We start from the raw sequence: 6000 nt of genomic DNA, 5'->3' as shown, positions 1-6000 counted from the left end.
CTGATAAACTGTCAATCCCCCATACACACCTGGCAGGATCCTGATAAACTGTGAAACCCCCATACACACCTGGCAGGATCCTGATGTACTGTGAAACCCCATACACACCTGGCAGGATCCTGATATACTGTGAAACCCCCATACACACCTGGCAGGAGCCTGATAAACTGTGCAACCCCCATACATCCCTGGCAGGATCCTGATGAACTGCGAAAATCCCAGACACACCTGGCAGCATCCTCATAAACTGTGAAACCCACATACACACCTGGCAGGATCCTGATACACTGTGAAACCCCCATACACACCTGGCATGATCCTGATAAACTGTGAAACCCACATACAAACCTGGAAGGATCCTGATACACTGTGAAAACCCCATACACACCTGGCAGGATCCTGATGCACAGTTAAAACCCCATACACACCTGGCAGGATCCTGATACACTGTGAAAACCCCACACACACCTGGCAGGATCCTGATGCACAGTGAAAACACCAAACACACCTGGCAGGATCCTGATGGACTGTGAAAACCCCATACACACCTGGCAGGAACCTGATACACTGTGAAATCCCCGCACACTGCTGGCAGGATCCTGATCCACTGTGAAAACCCCATACACACCTGGCAGGATCCTGATCCACTGTGAAAACCCCATTCACACTTGGCAGGATGCTTATACACTGTGAAAACCCCATACACACCTGGCAGGATGCTGATACATTGTGAAAACACCATACACACCTGGCAGGATCCTGATCCAATGTATATATATCCCATACGCACCTGGCAGGATGCTGATAAACTGTCAATTCCCCATACACACCTGGCAGGTTCCTGATAAACTGTGAAACCCCCATACACACCTGGCAGGATCCTGATATACTGTGAAACCCCATACACTCCTGTCAGGATCCTGATATACTGTGAAACCCCCATGCACACCTGGCAGGAGCCTGATGCACTGTGAAATCCCCATGCACACCTGGCAGGTTCCTGATACCCTGAGAAGCCCCATACACACCTGGCAGGATCCTGCTACACAATGAAACCCCCATGCACACCTGGCAGGATCCTGATCCACTGTGAAAACCCCATACACGCCTGGCAGGAACTTGATAAACTGTGAACACCCCATACACACCTGGCAGGAGCCTGATACACTGTTAAATCCCTGACACACCTGGCAGGATCCTGATCCACTGTGAAATCTCCATACACATCTGGCAGGATCCTGATCCACTGTGAAAACCCCGTTCACACCTGACAGGATCCTGATCCACTGTGAAACCCCATTCACATCTGGCAGGATCCTGATAAACTGTGAAACCCACATACACACCTGGCAGGATCCTGAAGAACTGTGAAACCCCCAGACACACCAGGCAGGATCCTGAAAAACTGTGAAACCCCCATACACACCTGGCAGGATCCTGATGAACTGTGAAACCCCCATACACACCTGGCAGGATCCTGATAAACTGTGAAACCCACATACACACGTGGCAGGATCCTGATAAACTGTGAAACCCCAGACACAAAAGGCAGGATCCCGATAAACTGTGAAAACCCCATACACACCTGGCAGGATCCTGACAAACTGTGAAACCCCCATACACACCTGGCAGGAAACTCATGAACTGTGAAACCAACATCCACACCTGGCAGGATCCTGACAAACTGTGAAACCACCATACACACCTGGCAGGATACTCATAAACTGTGAGAACCCCAGACACACCTGGCAGGATCCTGATAAACAGTGAAACCCACATACACACCTGGCAGGATCCTGATACACTGTGAAACCCCCATACCCACCTGGCATGATCCTGATAAACTGTGAAACCCCCATACACGCCTGGCAGGATCCTGATATACTGTGAAAACCCAAAACACACCTGGCAGCATCCTGATGCACAGTGAAAACCCCATACACACCTGGCAGGATCCTGATACACTGTGAAAACCCCACACACACCTGGCAGGATCCTGATGCACAGAGAAAGCAACAAACACACTGGCAGGATCCTGATACACTGTGAAAACCCCATACACACCTGGCAGGATCCTGATGCAATGTGAAAACCCCATGCACACCTGGCAGGATACTGATACACTGTGAAAAACCCAGACACACCTGGCAGGATCCTGATCCACTGTGAAAACCCCATACACACCTGGCAGGATCCTGATCCACTGTGAAAACCCCATACACACTTGGGAGGATCCTGATACACTTGAAAACCGCATACACTCCTGGCAGTATCCTGATACACTGTGAAAACCCCATGCACACGATGCAGGATCCTGATACACTGTGAAACCCCCACACACATCTGGAAGGTTCCTGATGCACTGTGAAAACCACATACACATCTGGCAGGATCCTGATGCACTATGAAAACCCCATTCACATCTGGCAGTTTCCTGATACACTGTGAAACACACATACACACCTGGCAGGATCCTGATGAACTGTGAAGCCCCCAGACACACCTGGCAGTTTCCTGATAAACAGTGAGACTCCCATACACACCTGGCAGGATCCTGATGAACTGTGAAACCCCCATACACACCTGGCAGGATCCTGATAAAGTGTGAAACCCACATACACACCTGGCAGGGTCCTGATAAACTGTGAAACCCCCATAAACACCTGGCAGGATCCTGATACACTGTGAAAACCCCATACACACGTGGCAGGATCCTGATCCACTGTGAAACCCCATACACACCAGGCAGGATCCTGATAAACTGTGAAACCCACATACATACCTGGCAGGAGCCTGATACACTGTGAAACCCACATACACACCTGGAAGGATCCTGACACACTGTGAAAACCCCAGACACACCAGGCAGGATCCTGATAAACTGTGAAACCCACATATACACCTAGCTGGATCCTGATAAACTGTGAAACCCCATGCACACGTGGCAGGATCATGATACACTGTGAAATCCCCAGACACATCTGGAAGGATCCTGATGCACTGTGAAAAACCCATACACATCTGGCAGGATCCTGATGCACTGTGAAAACCCCAGACACACCAGTCAGGATCCTGATAAACTGTGAAACCCACATATACACCGAGCAGGATCCTGAAAAACTGTGAAACCCCATGCACACGTGGCAGGATCATGATACACTGTGAAACATCCAGACACATCTGGAAGGATCCTGATGCACTGTGAAAAACCCATACACACCTGGGAGGATCCTGACAAATTGTGAAACCCCCATACACACCTGGCAGGAAACTGATAAACTGTGAAACCAACATACACACCTCGCAGGATCCTGATAAACTGTGAAATACCCAGACAGACCAGGCAGGATCCTGATAAACTGCGAAAACCCCAGACACACCTGGCAGCATCCTGATAAACTGTGAAACCCACATACACACCTGGCAGGATCCTGATATACTGTGAAACCCCCATACACACCTGGCATGATTCTGATAAAATGCGAAACCCACATACACACCTGGCAGGATCCTGATACACTGTGAAAACCCCATACACACCTTGCAGGATCCTGATGCACAGTGAAAACCCCATACACACCTGGCAGGATCCTGATACACTGTGAAAACCCCAAACACACGGCAGGATCCTGATACACTGTGAAAACCCCATACACACCTGGCAGGAAACTGATGCACTGTGAAAACCCCATACACACCTGGCAGGATCCTGATACACTGTGAAAACCCCACACACATCCGGCAGGATCCTGATCCACTGTGAAAACCCTATACACACCTGGCAGGATCCTGATCCACTGTGAAATCCCCATACACACTTGGCAGGATCCTGATAAACTGGGAAAACCACATACACACCTGGCAGGATCCTGATACACTTTGAAAACACCATGCACACCTGGCAGGATCCTGATCCACTGTATATATACCCCATACGCACCTGGCAGGATGCTGATAAACTGTCAATCCCCCATACACACCTGGCAGGATCCTGATAAACTGTGAAACCCCCATACACACCTGGCAGGATCATGATGTACTGTGAAACACCATACACACCTGGCAGGATCCTGATATACTGTGAAACCCCCATACACACCTGGCAGGAGCCTGATAAACTGTGAAACCCCCATACAGCCCTGGCAGGATCCTGATAAACTGTGAAAACCCCACACACACCTGGCAGGATCCTGATGCACAGTGAAAACACCAAACACACCTGGCAGGATCCTGATACACTGTGAAAACCCCATCCACACCTGGCAGGATCCTGATGGACTGTGAAAACCCCATACACACCTGGCAGGAACCTGATACACTGTGAAAACACCGCGCACACCTGGCAGGATCCTGATCCAATGTGAAAACCCCATACACACCTGGCAGGATCCTGATCCACTGTGAAAACCCCAATCACACTTGGCAGGATCCTTATACACTGTGAAATGCCCATACACACCTGGCAGGATCCTGATATACTGTGAAACCCCGTACACACCTGGCAGGATCCTGATATACTGTGAAACCCCCATACACACCTGGCAGGAGCCTGATGAACTGTGAAATCCCCGTGCACACCTGGCAGGTTCCTGATGCACAGTGAAACCCCATTCACATCTGGCAGGATCCTGATACACAGTGAACCCCCATTCACATCTGTCAGGATCCTGATCCCCTGTGAAACCCCATACACACCTGGCAGGATCCTGATACCCTGAGAAGCCCCATACACACCTGGCAGGATCCTGATACACAGTGAAACCCCCATGCACACCTGGCAGGATCCTGATCCACTGTGAAAACCCCATACACGCCTGGCAGGACCTTGATAAACTGTGAACACCCCATACACACCTGGCAGGAGCCTGATACAGTGTTAAATCCCTGACACACCTGGCAGGATCCTGATCCACTGTGAAATCTCCATACACATCTGGCAGGACCCTGATCCACTGTGAAAACCCCGTTCACACCTGGCAGGATCCTGATCCACTGTGAAACCCCATTCACATCTGGCAGGATCCTGATAAACTGTGAAACCCACATACACACCTGGCAGGATCCTGATGAACTGTGAAACCCCCAGACACACCAGACAGGATCCTGATAAATTGTGAAACCCCCATACACACCTGGCAGGATCCTGATGAACTGTGAAACCCCCATACACATCTGGCAGCATCCTGATAAACTGTGAAACCCACATACACACGTGGCAGGATCCTGATCCACTGTGAAACCCCATACACACCAGGCAGGATACTGATAAACTGTGAAACCCACATACACACCTGGCAGGAGCCTGGTACACTGTGAAACCACCATACACACCTGGCAGAATCCTGATACACTGTGAAAACCCCAGACACACCAGGCAGGATCCTGATAAACTGTGAAACCCACATATACACCTGGCAGGATCCTGATAAACTGTGAAACCCCATACACACGTGGCAGGATCCTGATACACTGTGAAACCCCCAGACACATCTGGAAGGATCCTGATGCACTGTGAAATACCCATACACAACTGGCAGGATCCTGATGCACTGTGAAAACCCCATTCACATCTGGCAGGATCCTGATAAACTGTGAAACCCCAGACACAAAAGGCAGGATCCCAATAAACTGTGAAAACCCCATACACACCTGTCAGGATCCTGACAAACTGTGAAACCCCCATACACACCTGGCAGGAAACTGATGAACTGTGAAACCAACATCCACACCTGGCAGGATCCTGAAAAACTGTGAAACCCCCATACACACCTGGCAGGATCCTCATAAATTCTGAAAACCCCAGACAAACCTGGCAGGATCCTGATAAACTGTGAAACCCACATACACACCTGGCAGGATCCTGATACACTGCGAAACCCCCATACACACCTGGCATGATCCTGATAAAATGTGAAACCCACATACACACCTGGCAGGATCCTGATACACTGTGAAAATCCCATACACACCTGGCAGAATCCTGATGCACAGTGAAAACCC

The sequence above is a fragment of the Heterodontus francisci genome, unplaced genomic scaffold, assembly GCF_036365525.1.
Source record: "Heterodontus francisci isolate sHetFra1 unplaced genomic scaffold, sHetFra1.hap1 HAP1_SCAFFOLD_52, whole genome shotgun sequence".
In the NCBI taxonomy this organism is placed as follows: Eukaryota; Metazoa; Chordata; class Chondrichthyes; order Heterodontiformes; family Heterodontidae; genus Heterodontus; species Heterodontus francisci.
The sequence above is the reverse complement of the archived record's forward strand: the minus strand, read 5'-3'. Positions refer to the sequence as shown.